The sequence below is a fragment of the Panthera uncia genome (assembly GCF_023721935.1).
Source record: "Panthera uncia isolate 11264 chromosome A3 unlocalized genomic scaffold, Puncia_PCG_1.0 HiC_scaffold_12, whole genome shotgun sequence".
NCBI classification, from domain to species: Eukaryota; Metazoa; Chordata; class Mammalia; order Carnivora; family Felidae; genus Panthera; species Panthera uncia.
In genome coordinates this window covers 27,189,064-27,203,895 of record NW_026057579.1, presented here as the reverse complement: position 1 = coordinate 27,203,895, position 14,832 = coordinate 27,189,064, and the positions used below count along the sequence as shown (strand labels likewise).

Below are 14,832 nucleotides of genomic sequence, written 5' to 3'. Positions count from 1 at the left end.
TGTGTATGTGTGTGTGTGGGGGGGATATCTATGTGAAGGCTGTGGGAAGGCAAATGTTTTCATTTTCTGTTAATTTGTTATTATAAATTATTTTGAAATTTTGGTATAAATGAGATGCAAAAGCTATTGAGTATCTTTGTACCTCTTATCTAGAAAGAACTGGGAGTTTCTTCCTTGTGCAGGGACCAAATTCTAGAGACAGTTTTAAAGTACTTGCAGATGCTCTAGACTTTTCGATGCAGGCTAGTTAGTTTTGTATTTAAAAGGAGGCAGTATCCCCAGTGGATATAAACATAGGCTTTGGAGATGGACAGGAGCAGGACTGAGCTGGATGATTTGAGCAGAGTGATCATCTATAAAATGAAGACTTAACATTTATTTCATTAGGGTAGTGTGAGAATTTAAATATTTAATGTATACAAAGTGCCCATTCCAGTATGTAGGAAATGTCCCATGACTAGGAGCTATTATTATTATCATCATCAAACTATTTAAAACACTTTTGCGCTTACTCACCTTACACTAATTAAGACTGTCTAATTAATATTAGCTAAGACATAGTAAAAGTTATTCCTTTCCAGTATGAGAGGGCAGAGACAAGTGAAATAGGTCCCATTTCAACAATGTTATTTACTAATATATGTTCAAATGTCAAGTGATTTATATTCTTATCCAAGACACTCATAACTCAGAAAATGATCAGTTCGTAGGTAGAACTGCCAAGATATTAAATGGATGATTTAGGACCAAATCAATTGGCCAAATATTATGAAAATATTCAATATGTTCCTTCAGAAGAGAATTCAAACATTTATGAAACTATGTTTCTTGTCAAGCTGTTCAAAGCATATTTTTGCTTTCTACTACCTCTTTGCAATAAAAAAAGAGAGAATATTCATGAATAAACCTCGTAAGAATAAAGCATGACCTCAAAAAGGAAAAGTACAAATTACAACTGGAAGTTTTAAAAAGAACCCTTGAACAAACGAATAAATGTATCCCACTCCTAAAAGAAAGTTAAATACCAGAAAGGTATCAATTCCATATTTAAAATACACTAAGTCCAACAAAAATACCAGTAGTACTTTTTACTAGCTAAAAAACTGCATAATTCTCCTAAAATATATATATTGAAAAAGGTGAGAAAGAAATCATCTTGAAATATATTAAAATACAGTATTACATTGAAAAAATTACATTATCAAATTAATCTGTATATCTTTTTTAAAATGTTTTATTTATTTTTGAGACAGAGACAGAGACAGAGCATGAGTGGGGGAGGGGCAAAGAGAGAGGGACACACAGAATCCAAAGCAGGCTCCAGGCTCCGGGCTGTCAGCACAGAGCCCGCCACAGGACTTGAACTCACAAATGGTGAGATCATGACCTGAGCTGAAGTCAGATGCTTAACCTACTGAGCCACCCAGGCGCACCTACCAGCATAATTTATTAATGAATTAAAAAGTACTAATGTTAAAAAGGATATATCAGAACACGTAACAAAACAAAACACAACAAGATCTCTAAAAAGAAAGAGAAAAAAGTAATTTATAAACCTGACTTAAAATTAGAACTCTGTGTGGACTACTGCTTCCCATCCTCTGCTGGATTGTGACCTCTTGTTCAGAATATTTTTCTTATACATGAAGATGGATTTTTTGGTCTTCTTATTTATATTCCTGTATACATCCCTTAATGGATATTAGACCTTCTCAGGGTAAATTCAGAAAAGGGAAAAGAAGGACATGACAACCTTTATGGGTGAGATGCATGTCATTTGTAACTACCTCCTAGAACCTAGCACAATCCTTATACACAATTGGCATTCATTCAGACTTGCTGAATAAATGAATACTTGGATGAGAACAAGAATACCGGTGGTAAGTCACAGTAGCTTTCACAGAATCAAGAAACTAACAGTATGGCTGGAACCATACTGTCTATCTACCAAAACATCCAAAATAAAACTGAAGTTGAGATTATAGACTTAATCATTCAAGAAAGACACTTTTTCTTCACATTTTTAAATTTTAGAAATTCCATAAACTTAAGCAGAGAAGAAAACTGAGGTAAATGCATTATTTTTGTTGTTTTAGAAGCACACTGTGCTAGTTAATTTTATTTGTTCAAGGGCTCATTTGCAAGCATTAAACCAAGCGTGGGCTTGAAGTCTGTGAGTCCAGATTCACATATTTAAGAAGATAAAAGCAAACTGTGATCCATGAATGTGGATGAAAACTAAAGGCTCACGGTTAATCACATTGTAGTTTTTAAATTTCTACAGCCTAGAAGCCATAAGTCACAGGTCGTTTAGGTCTTTCTGGATGTCCCACAAAAGGTCTCTGAGCTGAGCAAACTCATCATCATTCAGCTTCTGGTTGATAACACTGGTTAATCCCCAAGCATTCAGGATAGATGGAAGGCTCATGGAGACTTTGCTCTCCATGTCATACATTCCCTTCATCATCGTTGACTCTGGAGAAGTCATGGATAGACTTTTCAACACGGATTCAATGAGATCAACCACACTTAATCCAATAGTCCAGCTGGTATATCCTTTTAGCTTGATGACTTCATAGGCACTTTCAACCACCGTCTTATGTACATCTTTACAATTGTCACTGTCATTGTGTTTCCATTTCTGGATTCAGTTCCTGGAGACAAAATACCTCCCACATTCACTTTATTCTGCACAGTCACACTTGAGTTGCCATGTTCTCCCAAAATCCATCCATGGCAGCTGCTGGGATGAATGTCAAGTTTTACAACCAGAAGATAGCAAAATCTAGCTGCGTCTGGATTATACCCACTTCCAATCACACTGTGCTTGGCTAGTCCACTTAATTTCCAGGTAACATATCCCCTGGGATATGAGAATCCACTGGGTTGGAAACCACAATTATGATGCAGTCAGGACTGTACTTGACTTATGTAGGAATAATGAATTTGAAGACATTCACATTCCTCTGTACCAGACTGGGGGGCTCTCTCTCTCCTGCTGGTGGACTCCTGGAGTTACCACCATAATCTTAGAATTGGAGGTCACAGAGTCATCATTACCTGCCAAAATTTAGGTATCTAAAGAAATAAGTTCCCATGTTTCAGGTCCATTATTTCTCCTTTGAGTTTATCTTCCAAAACATCCACGAGCACAAGTTTATCCTCCAGAGATTTTCCCAGAATGCTGATGGCACATGCCATACCAACTTGTGCAACATCCACTATAGTAATCTTATTGTTTTGGACAATTGCTCTTCTTCTGCAACTGGTGCAATCAGTTTTTCCTTGTGAGTTGCCATTGTGCCCAGGAGAGATGTGAGAATCATGTGAGGAAGATAATAAGGTAAATACTTTCTACTTATAGACCAGAAAGAATTTGGAAAGTTTTCTGAACTCTCTAACATTGTTATCTTTCAGTATAAGGCCTAGAGATGGAACAACTTTACCAAATATTAGGTCAGTTGTTAGCAGAGTAGGGCATGAGCTCAGCTCTCCTGGGTCCATGGTTGCTGCTCTTTCCACCATACTCTTATACTAACCAAACATTTCTTTCTTTTTTTAAATTTTTTTAACGTTTATTCATTTTTGAGACAGAGAGACACAGAGCATGAATGGGGGAAGGTCAGAGAGAGAGGGAGACACAGAATCTGAAACAGGCTCCAGGCTCTGAGCTGTCAGCACAGAGCCCAATGCGGGGCTCGAACTCACCGACCGCGAGATCATGACCTGAGCCAAAGTCGGACGCCCAACCGACCGAGCCACCCAGGCGCCCCAAACATTTCTTAGTAAAACACAAAAGTGGTGGGTAGAGAAAACAGGAGCCAATAGCATTAAATTTTAGAATAGGTAAGGAAAAAAAAAAACCTTGTATTTAAATAAACTTATTACAATTAATACTTCAAAAGATATGTAAAACAGGATATATTTAATCAATATCTATTTGTTTACCATACATTTATTAATCATCTACCATATGAAGACACAACACAAGATGTAGGAGATGTAATGATGAATAGATCAGAAGTTGTTCCTGCCCTCATGGAGTTTTGAGTTTAAGGACTAAGGGTCAACAATGAGATTGAGATAACACAATCTGGAGATTAGGCTACTTTGGAGTAAAAATGTGACTACTTACCTGGACCATTCTGTTTAATTAAAATTAACTGAGGAACTGAGATTTTATAGAAATATAAGTAAAAAAAAATAGTGCCCATGGGTGGCTCAGTCAGTTAAGCATCCAACTTTGGGTCAGGTCATGATCTCATGGTCCATGAGTTTGAGCCCCACATCAGGCTCTGTGCTGACAGCTCAGAGCTTGGAGCCTGCTTCAGATTCTGTGTCTCCCTCTCTCTCTCTGTCCCCCCCCCATTCATTATCTGCTTCTCTCTCTCTCTCTCTCAAAAATAAACATAAAAAGTAAATTAAAAAAGAAATATAAGTCAAAAATAATCTCTAAGAGAAACTATTTTCAGGTGACTATCCTCTGAAGTTTATTTCTCAATTTTTACATAGAAAATCCTGCACCTTAACAACCACAAATCCAAACCAGTCTTCAATCTCTATATCGAACATCAGTCCCCATTAAAATGTACACAAAGCTGTCTCCAATGACATCTACTGGAGAGAATCAATCTGAAATATATATGAGATCTTCAAGGGAGGTAAAAATAGAAACTTTTAGGAATCTTTGAGGAATAGTAAGTACTTCAAATTTACCAAATAAAGATCCAGGTCTGTACACATATCCACACTTTTCAAAGAGTTTGCAAATCAATCATATCATTAAGGCTCTAGGATTTGAATGGTAACACATTTTGATATCATGCTGGAGTGGCAATGAAGGCATTGGCTTTCCCAAACTGATCTACTGAAAAGAAAATTCTTCTGCACAAGGGTCTTATAGTAAAGTCAGACGACCCTGCAATCCGGGAGCCCTAGTTTCCTGGACAACATAAACAGAACAGAGACAAGAGCCAAACACAGATATCACCTCCTGGTGGTACTTTGTTAAGATGAGTCCTGGAGGTGCCTAGAAATTCCTAAACTTTCTTTTCCTTGAACTCTCTATTTTCCTAAACTGGAGAAGGAAGAAAGCAGAGCTATGGAGAACTGAGTTGCAAAAGGCGTCAGGATGCTGGATCAGCTTGAGATGACAAGGTATTTCCAAAGGAGCAAAAAGGTCAGAACCAAGGGTGACGAGGATAAAGCTATTACAGAAATCCAGAGCCCAAGGAAAACTTAGGAAGGATGACCATTCTAGGACCCAGAATCCTTCTGTGCTATGACAAGGACTGTTGGTGGTTTGTGAAGTTGACTGTACACCAGGTACTATGCTTACTGCTTTGTGTTACTATCTGTTTAAGTCCGCACAGCTCAATGAGTTTCCATCTCTTCTGCCCCTGACAATTTATCCCAGACTGATATGTCCCAATACCTGTCCTACCCCCGACTCCTAGATGTGTCTCCACAGCATAGACCTCCTTTTCTATCATCTACCTAAATCTTAATGGAGTTGTTTTCATATTTAAATACAATTACTTCTTCCTTTGTGAGTTCATCTCTCCTATTTACAGGTTTTCCAAAAGTACAACTGAAATCCAAATGCCTCTTTGTTAAATAAGAGGGGGAATATGATATTTACCCGGAGGGCACTTTTTATAAAAGGACTGCTGTACACATCAGTGAATATAAAACTGTAAATAACCTTGGAAGGAGGTCAAGGTCTTGGCTAATATTCCTCTTTTTATGCCCTGCTTGGTAATCATCAAATATCTGGTACATGGTCTCCATAGGGCAGCCAGTAAAGAACATTCAGAGGCAGGAACTCTGATGCCAGATGACAGAGAAATCTACGATTCCTGGCCTGGTTGCTTTTTTACAGTTTCTACAAGCATGTAAGTCGGCCTCACTCATCAGTCAGTCCAAGCATGTGATAGCAATTGCTCATCCAGTCACTAAAATCAAGGAAGAGGTGGGGAAATCAGCTACAAGCAAAGGTTGATATTGACTGTTAACACCAAAAGGTTGTTTAGCATCACAGCAGACATGACAAAGAAAAGGGAGTTTAGAACAAAGAATCCCTAAATAGCAAAAGAGGTCACAGAGGATAGTGTATTTCCAGCTCTCCTGTCTCAGTTGGTTCTTTGCACTGAGTATTTTAACCATTTTCCTGATTACCAAGGCCATCTCTGATTAAAACAAAGAACAAAGGAAAACATGAGCCTGTTGTTTATGACAGCATCACACCTGCATGTTTGTGTTAGGTACACCTCTGTGTGTGTAACTGTCTCTGGGCATATGTGCATGTAAATGCATGATTGTTCACAAACACACTAAGTGCTTGGAACAAAGTCTGTGGGTTATCATGTAACAGCTATAATAACAAGAATACCTCAGGCACACACTTCTTGGCCTCATATTAAATTTAAGATCCCTTGCTTTATACCCAACTTTTATGACTTCCTCCGCCCCCACCCCCACCTGCTTTGAGGATCCAGGACCTTTACCTCCTAGAATAGAAGCTTTGAATGTCCCTTTTCCTTCCTCCAAATAGTCCTCCCATCCACCTGGAGGAGTTGCCAAGGTCCTTAGAGGAAGGGAAACTTTTTCTAAAATACCTGGAGAAGGTTGAAGTGAGTAGACAAGGATACCTGGGTTTCCTGGCCATAATACAGACTGCCTCTTGGTCTTCCCTACAGGTTTTAAAAGCAAGTTCCCCGCTTCCGTAGAAGTCCAACCTTGCCTTATCCATTTTGAACCATCCATATTAACAAGCCTCTTTCTGGCATCATGCTGCCCTGAAGGTATTACGGTTCCTGGTACTTTTAGTTAAGAATCCCAATCTCTAACAAGGAGATCCAGACTCAGCAACATCTGGAAAGAGAAACTGACAAAGAATGGCAACAAATTGCTGCAAGCTGATGGCAGAGAGTAGAATTACTATTAATGGGAAATCATTGAATTTTGGCTTCAGTTAAGCCTGAAACATTAAGCATTTTCTAATGTTTCTCTCTGTGGTAGTAAATTGAGTGAAAATTGTGATTTTTTTAATGGAAGATGTGATGAACCATTCAGCTACAGCCTAAGTTCTTCAGCTGACATTTTCTCTTCTACTGTTTATTTGCTATTTTAGTACTCAGAGCTTTAGAAACACAACTCCTCTTTTTTTAATTTTTATTTTAATTCCAGTCAGTTAACATACAGTGTTATATTAGTTTCAGGTGTACAATATAGTGATTCAATAATTCCATACATCACCCAGGGCTCATCATGACAAGTGTGGTTCCTCATCACCTATTTAACCCATTCCCCCACTCACCTCCCCTCTGATAATCATCAGTTTGTTCTCTCTAGTTAAGAGTCTATTTCAGGGTGCCTGGGTGGCTCAGTTGGTTAAGCATCCAACTCTTGATTTCCGCTCATGAGATCATGAGATTGAGCCCCACAGAGGGCTCCATGCTGAGCATGGAGACTGCTTGCGATTTTCTCTCCCCCTGTCTCTTCCTCTCTCTCCCTCTCTCTCCCCTCTCTCTGTACCTCCCCCACTCACTCTCTCTCAAAATAAATAAATAAACATTACAAAAGAGTCTGTTTCTTAGGGTGCCTGGGTAGCTCAGTCAGTTGAGTGCCCGACTCTTGATTTCAGCTCAGATCATGATCCCAGGGTCTTGGGATAGACCCCCAAGTCAGACTCTCTTTTTCTTGTTAAGCCCCTGCTTAAGATTCTCTCTCCTCTGCCCCTCCCCTGATCGCTCACTCGCTCTCTCTCTTTAAAATAAAAAAATAAGGGGAGGGGAAGGAAAAAAAAAAAAAGAAAAAAAAGAGGTTAGAGTGGGAGAGAGAGCCAAAGCATAAGAGACTCTTAAAAACTGAGAACAAACCGAGGGTTGATGGGGAGTGGGAGGGAGGGGAGGGTGGGAGATGGGTATTGAGGAGGGCACCTTTTGGGATGAGCACTGGGTGTTGTATGGAAACCAATTTGACAATAAATTTCATATATTGAAAAAAATAAAATAAAATAAAATAAAAAAATAAGAGTCTATTTCTTGGTTTTATTCCCTTTTTTCCCTTGTGCTGTTTCTTAAATTCCATTTATTAGTGAAATCATATGGTATTTGTCTTTCCCTGAATGACCTATTTTGCTTAGCCTAATACTCTTTTGCTCCATCCATGTTGTTTCAAATAGCAAGACTTCATTCTTTTCTATGATTGAGTAATATTCTTGTGTGTGTGTGTGTGTGTGTGTGTGTGTGTGTGTACCACATCCTCTTTATCCATTCATCAATCGATAGATACATGGGTTGTTTCCTTATCTGTCTGTTATAAACATAGGGGTGCATGTATCCCTTTGGATTAGGAAACACAACTCCAGTTAACCAAAGTTTTTCCCTGTACAATTTGCTAAGAATCCAAGGTGAGTGAATCATTATTCAATGCCACTTTTCTCAAAGTTTAAATTTAACTTTATACTAGTTTTGAAAAGTGATATTGATCTTTATTGGTGTGTCTCAGATCATTGGTTGTGACAAGAAATGGTCTAATTTTTTCCAAAAACTGTCTCCCAACTGTGCTGTGTTACTCTCCTTTCCTGATGGGCAATATTTCCCTTAGTGACATCTTGGTCTGACTTCTTGGTTTTCTTGTCACCTTAACTTATTAAAGGAGTAATATTCAAGCACACAAGACTTCATGTGAAGTGATAATCTCAATCTTAATTGAAACATATTTAGTATGAGGGAAGAAGACTCGGGGGGGTTATAATCTCTGCCTTTAAACATTTGGGGATTATTTGGAGGAAGAGACAGAAGACTTGGACTCTATAATTTCAAAAGTTAGGTCTCAGTGAGGGATGTTTCCCAGAGACAGATTTAAACTCAATATATGGAAATTCTGCCTACAAATTAGTTGTCCAAAAATAGAAAGGCTGACTTATAAAGTTGCACATATTCCTACATCAGATAAAAGGTTGCTCAGGGAAGAATCCTTCATTATTCCTTTTACTCCTCCCCACTCACTCACACCCACCAGCCCCAGCCAACATCTCATCCATTAGCCAATCCTGCCAGGCCTACCTTGGATCTATATTCCTGTTGACTGTCCTCGTACAACCATCATCACTTACCGCCTTGAATACTGGAGTAGTCCCTTACTTGGAACAGCCTCCTGACTTGCTTCTTCCACATTAGCCTTCCTACAATCTTCCACCAACAGCCAGACTGGTGTTTATAAAATACTAATTACATTATGTCTGATTCTGCCTGTAAAGCCTCTGTGATCTCTAATGGCATTTCAATAAAATCCACATTTCTTCTTAACAGAAGACCATGGGGGAGGGGGAGGGGGAAAAAGTTACAGAGAGGGAAGGAGGAAAACCATAAGAGATTCTTAAACACTGAGAACAAACTGAGGGTTGATGAGGGGTGGGGGAGAGGGGAAAGTGGGTGATGGGCATTGAGGAGGACACCTGTTAGGATGAGCACTGGGTGTTGTATGGAAACCAATTTGACAATAAACTATATATGTAATAAAAAAAATCCACGTTTCTTACCACGACCACCAAGACCTACAGTGGTCTTGTCCCTGCTGACCTCTATCTGAGTGTATCCCATTTTACTCACGCCTGAGGCTGATAGTCACCAGCCTCTTCAATTGCAGGACTCCTTGATGAGTCCTGGATGTGCCGAGCCAATCATTTCAGGTCCTTTGAACTTGCCATTTCCTTTGTCTGGAAAACCAGGGTCCACATGGTCCACTCCTTCTTGTTATGCATTGTAAGGCTCAAATGCCACCTCTTCAGAGTGGCTTTCTATGCTTCCTAGTCCAAGATGCCCACACTACTTCCTTGATCTCTCTGAATCACATCACTCTATATTATATTGTTTCAGAATAGCACTTAATAGAATTGACTTATCCCCTCATTCAGAAAATAATTATTAAGTGCTTACTATGTTTCAGATGCTTTTTGAGGCAGTGGAAGTAGGTGAACACAAGAGCAAAATCCATGCCCTCATAGAAGTTAAGTTGTAGTTAACATTCTCCATCGCAGTCCACATTATGTTCACTTTTCGTTCATTGCTTGTTTCCTTCCACTAGACCTCCACAAGGCAGCGATCTTGGAAGCCTTTTTGTTCCTAAAAGAGTACCACTAAATAACTGTGGCCCAATAAATATTTTAAAGAATGAATAAATGAATAGAGACTTTTGAAAACATTTAAATTCCTTAGATTAATGAATTCTATCCATCAAAGCACCTAGTTTCCTTCTCTTCTTAACCCAATGTCAAAGCTAAGAGGTTTTAAAGAAAATCTGGTCCCATGCTATTTAAACTATGGACAAGAGAGCAGCAGCAGCATCTGAGGCCAAGTTACAAATGCAGAGCTTCAGGCCCCATATTCCAGAACTACTGGATCAAAATTGGCATTGGATAAGATCTCAGGTAATTCCTGTGCACAGAGTTTGAGAAGCACTAAGATAGTCCATTTACCTTATGTTAGAGATAGTAAACCGAGGCCGAGAGAGGACGTGGACTGCCCAGGGAATAAGATCATATTCTTATTTGATCCTTCTTTCCTTTAAACCATGAAGATTCCCAGGTTTCACATTTGTAGTTCAGTAGGGGTCAGAGGCCAAATTTTGAAACCTGCACAGTGACACCCATGGTGAGTATTTCTAGAAGCCTGGCCCTCAGGACCCCTGATGTCTACCTGCAAATGTGCCTGCCACCTTCACATCCTACTCTATCCAGCACCCACTCTTGAGTGATTTCTAGAGGGGAGTGCTTTCTCTCAGAGGTCGTTCCTTTGTGTGCACGTAGGTCCTGTTTCCTCAATAACAAAAATTATTTTTGTCATTTTATTCTCAATAGTCAGGAAGTTCTCATCTGAAACCTTTTTTTTTCTTTTCTTTCTTTCTTTCTTTTTTAGGGAGTGTTGTTTTCAGCTCATCTTACAAGAGAGATGCAAATGTTCTCTCTGTATTATTTCTGTGCATACGTGCCTTTGCTGGCAGAGCCCTGGCTTACAGTCTCGGGGCTGATGTTTTCCTCGCTCCAGTGACTCGGACTCTGCAATGCAGTAGAAGTTGTCTCTGTGATTGAGCAGCTTCTGACCTGCCCCGTTCTTACCAGACTGTCAGGCTTCCTCTGCAGAGAAGCTGCTGGTGATGCTGTTCCATTTCTAAGGTCTCCAGGAGATGTCTAGCAAATAGCATTCCTTTGGTTTAACAATTAGCAGGGAAAAGAGGACTTTCAAAGGTTGTATTTTATCTCTTGTAGTCAAATATCTGCATTTGGAGCCTTTAGCCGAGGCTCTGCCTGAAGATGGTTCTGTCCCCTACATGGCCCAGCACCGATGCACCTTTTTTCACATCAAATCTCGGCACTAAAAGAGCAAGAAGAATCTACAGTAATAAATGTGAAAAATCAGTCTAAATTCTCACCTTGAAAAAGGTAAAACTGGTTCTTCTCTCATGCAGATGGATTTGAAATACTGCAGTAAATACTGACCTAGTAGTACAAATAAGGAAAAGACATAATTTGCCTTTCCTTAATTGTAGAGGCCGTAGCAGGGGTTTGGGAGCCAGATGGATTTGGGTTTGGATCACAGTTCTGCTGCGCTACCCACACTGTGACCTTGAGCGTAATACTTAATCTCTCCAAATCAAGGATTCTGTATCACAATAAGGGATTAATCCACCCCCAAGGGACACGTTAAAGCTTCCTGAGGCTCCTGGGATGCAGTGGCATCAACAGACGTAGATGCTTTTGCAGCTGTGATTATTAGCAGTGGCAGCCCTTAATGGTGCAGGTAATGGTGTTGGTGGCATATAAATATACCATGTGCAGTCATTCAGATAAGTGGCTGTGGACCTGGGATTTAAATTGATTTGAAACGTGTTTAAGTGTATACCCAATGGATGTGGATAATCAGTCAACAGGGAATGGTAATTAGCAAATTCCTGAACCGTGGCTCTATCTGCAAGGCCAATAGACAATTACCTGCTGACTCAGAAGGTCACAACATGAGGTGACAGTATTGGCTGAAGTGGTCCTCGTCTGAGCGGGACAGGGCCCAAGCTGGGGTGGTGGCCTGGGTAGGAGCTCAATGTATCAGAAGACAAGAAATAGGATTGAAATTCTGAATCAGGATCTCTGGGATTAGAACCTTGCTATCTGAGCCTTCCCCTGCGGTCTCTATGCACACAAACTTTTGATAATCTCTGGTTAAAAAAAAAAAATGCCTCCCAGTACACTGTCCGTTCAGACAGCACTAATCCATGAAAACGAGGCCTTGGTCAAAACAAATAATTACATGTATGAGACAACTAAACAGCATGAGGCAAAGGATTTCCCCACAATCTTATCCATCTTTATACATGCAACCCACTCTCCATTTCCTGGCAACATATACAGGATTAAGGACTTTCTGAAATGTGCAGAAATGGCCTATCCCTTTTATGAGTGAACTTTATCTGTTTTCCCATTTTGTGAAATTCTAGTATATTTTATATAGCATGTAAAACATTAGATGCAATTAATACCAGAGAAGTGGACAGGAATTTACTCTCTCAACTCTACATTTTTAGTTGTCACATAATTGTCTATCAGTCAATTACCAAGTATTTACTAAGCACCAAAACTGGCCAATTGCCTAGGGAAGGATAAGGTCCAACACCTTTTCCCACACATTTTACAATCTAATATAGAATAAAGAAATGCAAGGAAGAAGTAAATACTAAAAGAGTTACTATTGAAAATGAATACATTGATAGAAGTAATAGCAACAACAACACCCATTCACTGAATGCCTCCTATAAATCACAAACCATACTAGATATTTATATAAATTATACCTGATTCTTGCAACAGCAATACAAGAGAGGAACCATCTCCTTATGTTACATAAGAAACTGAGGCTCAGAGAGGTTAAGATATTTGTTCAAGGTCATATGGGAAAAAATGGAAAGGCTGAAGTTCACACTTCTAAAGTCATTACTTTTTTAAAATTAGGAGTATGGAGAAAGAATTCTCAATGATACAAATATATCGCCAGATCATCTCGTCCATGCTGACATGGGGGATGAGGTTGAGAACTTGGTCAAGGGCATGAAGCTAACAAGAACTCAGGTATCTTTACTGCAAACTGAATCCCTGCGTCAAAAGTGTATAGTATCACACTCATCTATTCAATACCAGACAATTATAGCTCAGCAACTTTCTGTCCTCTTCCTCACCTCCTTCCCTTCTTCCCTTCTTCCCTGCCTCCCTGTACCCTTCCCACATCAGTCAACAAGCCTCAAAGTAGAATATATTTAAACTAACAATTCTTGAATATGTTCCGTCTATGGACCATGTCATCTAGAAAATGTGTTATGCTTTTTCATGCTTCTCTGCATCTTCATAGGCAAGTCACTGCCTAGAACGCCAGTCATGCCCATCTTGAGTAGGTAGACCTCATTTCATGGCCTGTCCAAATATGTGTCTCTAGATGAAGCCCTTTGCCAACTCACCTGTGCCAACTTAGTCATTCCCCCATCTGTGCCTTCACAGCCCCCACTACTTTGCTTCATCAAAACACTAAGTTTTAAACTCCTTGAGAGTAGAAACTATTTTTCCTTCATTCTTTATCCTCAGTATCTAACTTAGGACCAAGAATTAACAGGTGCTCAAAAGTCTAAGTGGATGGTTGATGAAAAGATGGGCATAGTTTTGCCTCAATTTTTAGTGGACCCCAGAAGGCCTTAGCAGTACAGAAACAATCTTCTCCTACTGAAAAGTTAGCATAGTCAGCCATTTCCAGACCTGGAGAGACAATGAGAGGAGATCATGGCCATGGGAGAAAACTGTCAGAGTCCTCAAGGGAGCCCGAGGGACAGTCAACATTACTATAATTAATTGAAAGAGATTATGGATTGTGACTGTGGCAGGAAACACTTTTGCCATTAGAAAATGGAGGTTTACTGGATAGAATTATTCAGAAAGCTAGTGTGTTTTCAAACATCCCGACCTTTTTCTATTACTTCAGTATAAAAGCTCCTGGCCTCTCTATTTGACATTCTCTCCCCAACAGACTCACATTATTATATAGACCATCTTCCATTCTCACTGATCACTCTTGTGTTTTCTCCTCTTTAATAAAAGCTGCTCTCGGGATGGAACATTTTATCAACTATTAGTAACTTAGCATGGATTGGAATGACTCCTTCTACGAGTAACTCTCAAGACTGATTTGACATCAGTCAGTAACAACATAGCGTGAACTTAAAGTAACTTGGAATAAATCCCTGAGGAGTTTCCATCCTGGAAAACAGGGCTTTGGGCTCTAAGAAAGGAATCAGGGCTCAGAAAAGGAAGGAAGAATGGTGGGGAAGCTCTCCATGGAGTGTCTCAAAATATCTGAAGTGGGCAGTCACCTAGCCCAATATTATTGTTCTCATTGAAACTATTGATGATTATTATGCCCAAGGCACTGTGCTAGACACTTAAATGAGCATAACTTACGATCCTCACAATAATCCTATGAGTCAGCTCATCCTATTTATCACTTTTGTCTCAACTTCAGGGTTTTTTGACTGCCATTCAACTGTACTAGAACCCTCCCCAAACATCTTATATTATTTCTCAACAGCATTGATCACAATTTTATTTATAGGATTGTATATGTAGGTGTACAATATCTTCCTAAGAAGATATTAAACTAAGAAGATATTAGACATTAGATTCTAAGTCCATTAAGATAATGATCATATCTGCTTTATTTTTATCTATGGCTCTATCCCTAGCAACTAGCAAAATGCCTGCCTCATAAGAGGTATCCAATAAAAGTCTTTCGGTTC

At 39.4% G+C, this 14,832-nt stretch overlaps 1 pseudogene; it reads right to left on the bottom strand.

Moving 5' to 3' along the window:
- Window positions 1–2,238: 2,238 nt before the first annotated feature.
- LOC125937377 (L-lactate dehydrogenase B chain-like) lies at window positions 2,239–3,299 on the bottom strand (annotated as a pseudogene).
- Window positions 3,300–14,832: the final 11,533 nt, after the last annotated feature.